Genomic DNA, 12,188 nt, shown 5'->3' with positions numbered 1-12,188 from the left:
ATGTCATGTATATGTACATAAACCTATATATGCATATATACACATAAGGGAATGACAGCAATAAAACAAAATATGGGAGGGAGGAATTAGGATGATTTTATTACTATAACTTACACTACTCATGAAGCAGTATAGTGTTATTTGAAATAGCACTTAGATTGGCTGTAAATGTATATTGCTAACTCTAGGGCAACCACTACAAAAAGTAAGAAAATAAAAAATAAATATAAATAAATACATACATAGTATAACCTAAATACTAAAAATGAGAAAAAGAATAAAACTGTATGAAATGATTATATAAAGGCAGGAAAAGAGTGAAAAACAAAAGGACATAGGACATAGTTGAACTCAACAGCACCATCAACTGGATATAATTGACATCTATCGATTATTTCATCCCAAAACAGCAGAATATGCATCCTTCTTAAGCTCACATGGCACATTCATCAAGGCAGATCACACTTAGGTCCATAAAATACACCTTAACAAATTTAAAAGTGCAGAAGTCATACCATGTTGGCTCTCAGACCACAGTGGAATTAAACTAGAAATCACATATGAGTAAAAGAGGAAATCTCAAAACAAATGTAAAAATATTTTGCACTGGGGGCTTCCCTGGTGGCACAGTGGTTGAGAATCTGCCTGCCAATGCAGGGGACACGGGTTCGAGCCCTGGTCTGGGAAGATCCCACATGCCACGGAGCAACTAGGCCCATGAGCCACAACTACTGAGCCTGCGCGTCTGGAGCCTGTGCTCCGCAACAAGAGAGGCCGCGACAGTGAGAGGCCCGCACATCGCTATGAAGAGTGGCCCCCGCTTGCTGAAACTAGAGAAAGCCCTCGCACAGAAATGAAGACCCAACACAGCCAAAAATAAATAAATAATAAATAAATTAAAAAAAAATATTTTGCACTAAATGAAAATGAAAACACAGCTTATCAATATGTGTGGGATGTAGTTAAAAGTGCTTAGAGGGATCCTCCCCCAGCTTGATTGAGATATATCAGACACATAACATTGTATAATCTTGAGGTATACAATATAATGATTTGTTTCATGTATATATTGTGAAATGTTTACCACAATAAGGTTAGTTAACACATCCATCACCTAAGTACAATTTTATTTTACAGTGAGAACTTTTAATTAAGAGAGTCTCTCTCAGGAATTTTCAAGTATATGACAGAAAGGTTAACTACAGTCACCATGCTGAAAATTAGATCCCCAGAACTAATCCATCTTATAACTGGAAGTTTGTACCTTTTGTCATCATCTTCCCACACACCCTGTCCCCAGACCCTGGCAACCATCAATCTACTCTCTGTTTCTAAAAGTTTGGCTTTTTGTTTTCTTAGATTCCACATATGGTATCATACAGTATTTGTCCTTCTCCATCTGGCTTATTTCACTAAGCATAATGTCATCAAGGTCCATCCATATTGTCATAAATGGCAGGATTTCCTTCTTTCTCATAGCTTAATAAAGAAAATGTGAGTAGATATAATTCATTCACCTATCGATACACAATTAGGTTGTTTCCATGTTTTGGTTATTGTAAATACTGCTGCAATTAGCTTTCAGATGGAGATAATCTCGCGACTTCATTTTCTTTGAAGTAGGATTGCTGGATCATATGATAGTTCTATTTTATTTTTTTGAGGAACCTCCATACTTTTTCCACAGTGGCTGTAACAATTTACATTCGTACCAATAATGCATGGAGGTTCCTTTTCTCCACATCCTTGCCAACAATTGTTATCTCTTGTCTTTTTGATGATATTCATTCTAACAGGTGTGAGGTGATATCTTGTGGTTTTGATTTGCATTTCCCTGATGATTAGTGTTGTTGAGCAAGTTTTCATGAAACTTTTGGCCATTTGTATGTCTTCTTTGGAATAATGTCTATTTAAATTCTCTGTCCATTTAGACAATCAGATTATCATTTACTTTTTTTTTGCTAGTGCGTTATATGAGTTTCTTATATATTTTGGATATTAGTCACTTATCTGATAAATGATTTGCAAATATTTTCTTCCATTCTTTAGGTTGCCTCTTCATCTTGTTGATTGTTTCTTTTGCTATGCAGAAGTTTTTCGATTTGATGTATTTCCACATGGTTACTTTTTATTTTTTTGCTTGTGCATTTGTCATCTTGTCCAAAAAATTTTGCCAAGGTAATGTTAAGGGGCTTTTCCCCTATGTTTTCTTCCAGGAATTTTATGGCTTCATGTCTTATGTTTAAATCTTTAATCTATTTTGAGTTAATTTGTGTCAGTCGTGTAAGATAGGCATCCAATTTCATTCTTTTGCATATGGATTCCAATTTTCCCAGCACCATTTATTGAAGGAGCTATCCTTCTGCATTGAATATCCTTGGCTGTTGCATCAAATATTATCTGACTGTATATGTATGGATTTATTTCTGAGCTCTCAATTCTGTTCCATTGGTCAATGTGTCTGTTTTAATGACAATACTATTCTCTTTTGACCACTACAGCTCTGTAATATAAGTTGAAATCAGGAAGTGTGATGCTTCCAGCTATGCTCCTAATTTTCAAGATTTCTTTGGCTATTTGAGGTCTTTTGTGATTCCATACAAGTTTTAGAATTATTTTTTCCATTTCTGTGAAAAATGTCACTGGAACTTTGATACGGATTGCACTGAATCTAGGAATGGCTTTGGGTAGTATGGGTATTTTACCAATATTAATTCTTCTGGTATGTGAACATGGGAGAATTTTCCATTTATTTGTGTCCTCTTCAGTTTCTTTCATCCATGTCTTATAGTTTTCAGCATACATCTTTCACCTCCTTGGCTAATATTTTTCCTAAGTATTTTATTGTTTTTAATGCTACTACAAATGAGATTATTTATTTTTCTTTCTGATAGTTCACTGTTTGTATATAGAAGCACAGCTGATTTTGCATGCTGATTTTTGCATCCTGCAACTTTACTGAATCCATTTATTAGTTCTAACACCAGAAAACTTAGATGACCTTGGGTATGGCAATAACTTATTAGTTACAACACAAAGGGCATGATCCATGAAAGAAATAATTGGGAAGCTGAATTTCATTAAAATTATAAGTTTCTGCTCCTCAAAAAGCAACATCAAGAGAATGAGAAGCTACAAACTGGGAGTAAATATTTGGAAAATAAATACCTGATACAGAATTGTTATCCAAAATATACAAAGAAATCATAAAACCTAACAATCAGAAAACAAAAACTTGATTAAAAAATGGACCAAACACCTTAACAGCCACCTAACCAAAGAAGATATACAGATGGCAAATAATCATATGAAAAGATGCTCAATATCAGATGTCATCAAGGAAATGCAAAATAAAACAAGAAGATATATCTACACTCCTATTTGAAAGGTCAAATCCAGAACAATGACAACAGCAACTCTGGTGAGAATGTAGAGCAACAAGAACTGTCATTCACTGCTTGAGGGAATGCTAAATGGTGCAGCCACTTTGGAAGACATTTTGGCATTTTTCTTACAAATTTAAACATACTCCTATCATATAATCCAGCCATTGCACTTGTTGGTATCCATGCAAAGGAACTCAAAACTTATGTCCACAAAAACCCTGCATACAAATGTTTATAGCAGCTTTATTTACAACTGTCAAAACTTGGAAGCAGCTAAGACTTCCTTCAGTAGGTGAATGGATAAATAAATTGTGGAAGATCGAGACAATGGAATATTGTTTGGTGCTAAAAATAAAGTAACTATCATCAAGCCATGAAAAGAAAAGGAGAAATATTAAATGCATATTCCCGAGTAAAAGAAGCAAATCTTAAAAAGCCTACATAATGTATGATTTCAACTACATGGCATTCTAGAAAAGGCAAAGTTATGGAGACAGAAAAAAAGATCAGTGGTTGCCAGAGGTTGGGAGGGAAAAAAAAAAATAGAGCACAGAGGATTTTTAGGACAATGAAACTATTCTGTATGATACTACAATGGTGGATACAGGTATTATGCATGTATCAAAATCCATAAAGTTCAGAACACCGAGAGTGGACCCTAAAGTAAACCATGGACTTTGGGTGATAAAGATGTATCAATGTAGGTTCACGGATTGTAACAAATGTACCATCTGGTGAAAGATTTTGATAGTGGAGGAGGCTAGGCCTGTGATGCCAGGAAGTACACAGACATTCTCTGCACTCTTGGCTAAATTTTTGTGAAACTAAAAGTGCTCTAAAACATAGTGTTAAGAAAATAACAGCATTACATGTATTTACCTGCAGTACTTTAATCTCTAGTCCATAAATTCTTCAACTTCCCATGGAAATTGTCATTGATCTGAATAGTATCAAAGACTATTGGTTGAATGAGCCCCAATCACTTAACAACAGTCAGTAACAAAATATTCCTTAAGTTCCTAATTTAATTAATATTTTATTTTGTTGTATTAAGCATACACAAATTATCCACCTAATTTCTAATCTAAGTTCTCAGGTCACATTAACTCTGTCATCGTTATCAGTCTCATATTAGTCTTGGGCAGCTGTTTGCTAAGTAATTTAAAGTTTGAATAAAAATAAAGATTTCTCCTGATTTCTACTGTGATGAGTAGGGGAAGCAAATGTAGCCCTCTGGGAAATTAAAAATGTTTCAATATGAGTAATTTCAGATTTAAAATCATGAACTTTGCCAGAATTTTGTTGAAATCAAATTTTATCAGGAACCAATTACTAATGACTGAAGTAAATTGATATAAAAGTTCATTGATAGGTCAAAAACATTTGCTGGTGAACACAGGACGATACCAAGCTCATGAAGTCAGAGACAGAGCTTCACACGTCTGAGATTCTCCCGGAAGTTAATTAATGATGTTTCCAGTAAATCAGGAGACTCCTAGATGCATTACTTTTTGTTTTTATCATAAAATTTGTCCTCACCTTTTTGAATGTTTCTGTTAGATTTGTTCAATATTTATAAAAGAAAATTTTACATATTTCAGAATGCACTCATTTTTTTCTGTAAAGTATGCTTATGGCACAGAATATTAGAAATTCATTTGAACTTCTGATTGTTTATATCTATTTAAGAAGTGCTTGTCAGGAAGAATTCTATCTCCACTGGAAATAGCATGGTGTCAATTACAATGAAAGATGGGAAGAACAACGCTGATTAAGAGGCTATGGGAAAGGATGTTAGTTCAAACTTGATACTTACTAGGTGAGGAATTTAGGTGAGGTTTGACCTCCACAATTCAATCCATCTCATATACACTGGTAGGAATATTCTGAGGATTAGATGAGAAAACTAATGTGAAAGACTGAGATTAGAGAGCCACACTACATTCCCACTATGAGTTTCAGAGCTGTTTCTTTCTTCTCTCTTCCTCTACTCCACGTTTCCTAAGAAATTTTGATGCACAGTGGAGTGAAATGCAATATAAAGTGGAGCTCACCTTCTATTGAGAGTAAAAAGAGCATAGACCTATAATTTATATACTTGTTTACTTAAACTTGTAAAATGTCACCTAATTAAGTTAGGTTTTGTTTATGGGAGTTATGTCTTATGTAAAATCTAATGTTTTAGAAATCAGATATATTTATACACAAATTACATTTTAAATAAAAGTATCTTATTTTGGTATTTAGATAATACTGCATTTCTCCAAAACTATTTTTTCCATCTCAATTAAAAATCTCTAGACTATTCATTATGTCACCATTGCCTTAAGTCAACTTCATGTCCTGTACTATACAAATGTAAGAAATTATAATATCATGACAAGAGCATTCTGAAAATATTAAAATGTTAACAAAATCTTCCTCCCTATCTCTCTTCCAGTTGCTAAGAACTTTTTTTATTGAGACAGAAATAGTATAATATGAAAATTACACACTAAATCATCATTCTACAAAACAACAATAAAAAGACACGTGCTTGGCTTCTTTGCTTTAACAAAGTCTCAGGTAGAAATTGAAACTAAAATTTTGGTTATATTCCCTTTTGATTTTAAATTACTTTATGTTTGAGAGATGCCAGGATAAATGGAAACTAGAATTTTAATTTTACCAGGTGAATTTAAGGTTAAAGTAGTCATAGTCTTCAAAGATGGTAATAAAACTGAAAAGTCTTTATCTCAGTAGGAGACCACCCATTTTTTAAAATCTGCAACTGATCTTTGTCATATTTTGAGATCTTCGTGACATGGTTCAAATTCAATTTCTACAGTTGAAAATTGAGAAAATTCAGGAGAAAGTTTTAGGTGAATTATTCTGGTGATTGTCTTTGATACTCATCTCAATTCTAAATATCTGAATAATTTCTATAATTGAAGGAGAGAGATCAGTACAAATGATCTAAATTACCATAAGGAGGATATTTTTGATTGACAACTATACCCCAAAATGTACAAGCTACAAAGGTAGTTATTATCAACAAAATTATTGAATATTATAACTGAAGGTGTGCAAAGTAGTCGAAAAAAATGCATGTAGATACACACAAGAATGATTTTTGTAAAATTTGCCATTTATATGTCATGAGCTGGAAATAAAAAATAAATAAATGGGGATAAGATCATATATGATTTATATTTATATAAATTGGAGAATGAATGAAAGTAAACAAGGGAAGATACTTGAGCCATTTCTCTCCTCAGTACATTTTTGATGGTATAACTGAGTTTTGGAAATCTAACTATGCATTTTGAACTGTACAAATGAATTAAATCCCAAAGGAGAGCTTATACAATAACAAAAGTTAAAAAATAAAAGCAAAAAAAATTTTAAAAATCATTGCATTGTTAATATTTTTGTTTTCTTCTTTTTTTTCCTCTGTGTGTGTGTGTGTGCATGTGTGTGTGTATGTGAGCGTGTGTATGTGTTTTCCTTTTGGTAAGAAATCTTAGCTTGGATTAGTTAGGTAGCCACAACTGCTGTCACATGAACTGTCATAATATGAAAGGTATTAAAGGAATGATATGCATAATTATTAAAGGACTTAAAAATAATGTAACTAATTAGCTGGAAGACTCAACCAGTTCCTGTTTTTTTTCCTTTAATCAACAATTATTCCTCAAAAACATGTTACATACCAGTTCTTGGGCTGTACACTGTTGAAGCAACTGGTAACACTATAAAAGTCCTCTCTTTAATAAAATTACTATCTAATTTGGGGAAACAGACAAGTAAATAAAGTTCTCTAATTCATATTGATGGATAGCTGATCTACATAGCTTTTATTAGAAGAAATTATTTTATTTGAATATATAAGAGACATTAAGATAAATATCTTCCATATTCTTTAATCATATTTGGATACAAAAGGGCCAGTGTGAATGGGCTGTGAAGTAAACTACAAATGAGTACATCTCCATATCATCACTACCTTCCTCTGTATCTGAAAGCTATCTTTAATTTTAATTCATTTATTATAAAACTCAGTATGTTCTTAAAGTTCTACCACCTTTGAACTATATTAGTGTTATATGCCTAATACAGAAGAAAAAGAGCACACTTTGTTTTGGAATACACATGCGCTAAATCTGATATTGAAACACATCACGGATATTTGTATGGCAATTCAAGACTCCCTGGGTTGTCAACACAACAATCCTGATATAAGCTATCCTCTACAAAAGGGCTGTAGTACTGATTAGAACTCTAGTGTCCTAAAAATTTGATAAATAAAAACCTCAATTAAATAGAGTTGGGAGACCAGAAGGAAGAGCTCTCATGCCCTGAGAGGATAGCAAAGCGCAACATGAAGGAGACAGACGCGTCTTCTTCCTTGGCCAGGGCTCAACCAATGAAAAGTCATGGACCTTTTTTCTACAGCAGCCCTCCCAGCTTCCTTTTCCCTCCTATAATCGCATTCTCCTCTCCTTGCTGTGAGGGGAATTTGCACATAGCTCACCATGGCTGCAGACCCCAAACTGTAATTCTCTGCTGACCCCAAATAGACCCATCTTTGTTGGAGAAATATCTGGCAGTTGATATTTTCAGGCCAAAATTTGTGTTTAAATTTTTTTTTTTTCCCAGCTTGTTCAACTTAAGCTGTAAAATAGGTAAATTTATGACTGCTACCATTGTATTGGCTTGGTAGTTTACAGGTAATGCAATATTTAATCATTCTAAAGAAAGTCTGTAGAAAATTCTCAAGTCCCAAATCTCATAAAAGCATTAGCACGTAAGGCTGAGAGTCATTTAACCTAAATTAATGTTGCATGTTTTCAAGGGTATCACATAGTTATTTAATCACAGATAAATTAAATTGCTCATTCAGACCTCTGACCAAGAAGGAAAAAAATAACAACAGCAAAAAACTAATACTAGTTTATCCACTATTACCAAGGTTGTCTCATCAAAATTCAGGAACATTTTTTGATCAATTCTTATTTGTTCCATATATTAGTGTTTTCTTCTATTACTGAGCCTCCTGTTATATCTATCATCTACCTTCTATCTATCATCTACCTTTCTATCTATCTATTTATCTTTCTATCTATCTATCGTCATCCTATTCATCATCACCATCATCTATTTAGCTGTTGTATATCTACCTATTCTATCTATACTATTGATTCTCTTTATTTTCCCAATTTTACATGCTTCTCAGATTTGTAATCTTTTGATATAATATTCCTAGCAGCACTATGGCATCTTTCATCAAAGTTTTAGATTCATGTCTCTTAATGTTTTCTAGGATTTCCTCCAGTATTTTTTTCTTTTTTAATACATACATGAGTAAAATTGATGAGAATTTTCATTTATTGATCAAATATTCCCTCATATTCAACTGTTAATCTTCCAATTTAATTCACCTTCTCCTCAAGACTAGTCTTTATAAGATAGATGACCTACAGTTAATCTTGCACAGGTAAATGTTCAGTAGGGACCATACCTAGTATAATTCATTCATTTTACAGGGGAGGACACCTAAGTGCAGAAAGAATAATACTTTGTCAAGCTATTACGGCTCACATAGTCCCTGCCCACCAATATCCACTCAGGTTTATTCTTTCTTTGCCTCTTTTTACCCCCCATTAACCCACTGACTTCACAAAAAGTCAACTGGAAGTTGTCCTAGTACAAATCCAGTAAATTAGATAAAGTCATATAACCACCATTCATCAAACTCACTTCTTTGTCTCTTTGCTGCTTTTCCCAGCCTCCTTTGAAGTTGAGGTACCAAGTGACTGAGTTCTGGTCAATTCCGTATGGTAGGGTAATGAGTTTCACTTCCATCATGGCTCACTAAAATCTCCCAGGGGTGATCCTCATTTTTTCTCCACTCCCCGGCTGAATGGATAGAACTTATAGAACGTGCTATAGACCAGAGCCCTATGATGGAAGAAACTGATCTGTCATGACAGCATGCAGCAGAGCCCATCCAAACCTGAAAAACACATACGGGACTATAGCAGGTGGAAGAAATCACATTTCATCATGTTACATCACAGCCGCTTTAGGAATTGTTGGTACAGGAAGCAGCGCACCTGACTAATAAATACGTACTGATGTTGCACACGGGTTTCTTTGCGGTTTTGTCCTTGATGATATTCAGAAGAGGATTTTGTCAGAAATTTTACTGAAGCCTGCATTAAAGCAAATGCTTCCTTTATTCAAATATAATGAATATTTTAATGGATAATGGGTGACAGAAATGTGAATTTGTATTTAATATATACTTGGAGTTTTATAATCAACTTTTATGCTTTAGGCATATAAATTAAGAACTAGTCATGCTTTGATTCCACCTCTGACTCATTTTATGACTGTAGCCAAACAACAATGTACAAAATATCTAGTCAGTGCTATTAAATGTTTTTGACTTGATATGTTCTGCCACTTTGTTAACTCTTTGTCTCGTCTATACTGACAAAAATAAGACTAAATATACCTGTATTTCTCTATAGATCTTCTGTTTATTTTCCTATATATGTCAACTATTGTATCCTTTATTGAAGGAACATAGTAAGACAGAAGGATGTTAGTAAGCTATAAATATGGGAAATAATTATTAATTTCATAACATTAATTCATTATGATTCATATTTACTTTATAACATGATTAACTCAAGATTTCTTTAGGAGTTATCTGTGTATACAGCATATTATCTTAGTTTTTAATCTTTTAACAAAACATTTCATGAAGAGAATTGAGCTTGTGTTATAACTGATAGGGTCATTTGGATTTCTGGTATTAGTTGTACTAATAATTAGGAATTTATTTATGGCTGTGCATACAAAATGTGTGACTATATTTACAACTGAGAAGAATAAGAAAGTATTTTTAAATGTTTATTTTTCATCCATAATTAACTTCAGTCTAAGTATCTTAGATTTAGCAAACTTTATTTTTTTTAAATTTTTATTGAAGCATAGTTGATTTACAATGTTGTGTTAATTTCTGCTGTACAGCAAAGTGATTCAGTTACACATATATATACATTCTTTCCCATATTCTTTTCCATCATGGTTTATCACAGGATATTGAATATAGTTCCCTGTGCTATACAGTAGGACCTTTTTGTTTATCCATCCTATAAGTAATAGTTTGCACCTGCTAATCCCACACTCCCAATCCTTCCCTCCCTTCCTCCGCCCTCCCCCTGGCAACCACAAGTCTGTTCTCTTTATATATATATATATGTGAGTCTGTTTTTGTTTCATGGATATGTTCATTTGTGTCGCATTTTAGATTCCTCATATAAGTAATATCATATGATATTTGTCTTTCTCTTTCTGACTTATTTCGCTTAGTATGATAAACTCTAAGTCCATTCATGTTGCTGCAAATGGCATTATTTCATTTTTTTAGTGGTTAAAAGTAACCATTAAATGAAATAATGCTATTAGCAAAATTTAAATAGCAATTTATGATTATTCATCACATAGAGGAGATCCTAATGCTCTTCTCTAAGGAAATATTTGGTTTTGTTGAAAGATGATTCTATCTTATTATAATATGACAGATTCATTTGGATATTATTTGGTTAGAGAAATCCAGGACAATAACAATTCATGCTTATCCGTGAACATCCTGGGGAAGCATGAAATAAACATGTTATCTAAGAGGATTATGATAACCTTATTGGAGATGTAAATAATTTTTTTCTGCTCTTATTTCTTATGTGAAAGGTTGTAATCCAGCCAATTGAAAAATACGATTTTCCACACTTCCTACTGCTTTCTCCAGTAGACTTTCCATGCCACTTCTCTCCAATAACCATAAGATTTTTTTTAATAAAAGGAAATTAGGAACTTAGTTGATTATTTTCATTGTAATGAAATTATAATCTTATCTCATAATTTTGAAAAACATTAGCAGATCAGAAAGTCCGTGCCAATAACACAGATATTGAAGGGGAAATTCCAGCTGTCTGATATGGTTCTGAATCATGTAAGATTTACAAAATTAATACCTCTCCATTTTTATTCCTCTTTGCTCTTTGTGTTAGTAAATGGAAATAAATTCATCTATATAACATGTTTAAAATATGTTTTGATGAACTTCACTAAGGTTTAAAGCTAAGGAAGTTCACATGCCACAATTTGTCTGACACCTGATGGATGCCCTTTAGTAAGCTATAAGTTGATAGCGTGTTGAATTTTAGATGTAAGATGATGTCAAATATCACGAATTCAAGTTTGAATGGATCTTAGTATAAGTCCCATTTTTCTATTGACTATTAATGTGAAATAAATAATCTTTTATGCAATTTAGTTATTAAAATTATAGAAAGATTCATGTTAGAAGAAATATTAATATGCACTATCAGTGTCCCTCTGTCTTTTTCAGTCTGTCTCTCTCCTTTGGTTAAACAATGAAACTATATGCTGTGTTTTTAACAACAAAGCCACTGGTATCAACTAGGGACCCTGATAATGCTGAGTTGATACATAAATTAGCTCGTGCTTCCTTCCCTAGAACCTGAGGTATGCATCAGTCTAAAATACTATAGTTTCCTAATTGCTTTACTCAATTTGATTTTTCATCTTCCTAACTATGAATCCATCAGTTTTTGTATTTTCAGTTGTCAATTCTGTTCCTTGCTGCTTCTGGAGTATCTAGTATTCACTTTTTATTTATACTATTTGATCCTCATTTGTTTTATTTGGTCAAAAATATTCCTTTATGTCATTCCTGAAAAACTCACTCTTTTTTTTAAGAATTTTATTATTTTAGTTTTACTATTTTTC

At 32.9% G+C, this 12,188-nt stretch overlaps 1 protein-coding gene across 3 annotated transcripts in view; it reads right to left on the bottom strand.

Moving 5' to 3' along the window:
* The window catches only part of FSTL5 (follistatin like 5), a 707,698-nt gene that overhangs the window by 463,736 nt on the left and 231,774 nt on the right, over window positions 1–12,188 (bottom strand). The window lies entirely within an intron of this gene.

Source organism: Eubalaena glacialis, chromosome 5, assembly GCF_028564815.1.
Source record: "Eubalaena glacialis isolate mEubGla1 chromosome 5, mEubGla1.1.hap2.+ XY, whole genome shotgun sequence".
Classification (NCBI taxonomy): domain Eukaryota; kingdom Metazoa; phylum Chordata; class Mammalia; order Artiodactyla; family Balaenidae; genus Eubalaena; species Eubalaena glacialis.
The sequence above is the reverse complement of the archived record's forward strand: the minus strand, read 5'-3'. Positions and strand labels throughout refer to the sequence as shown.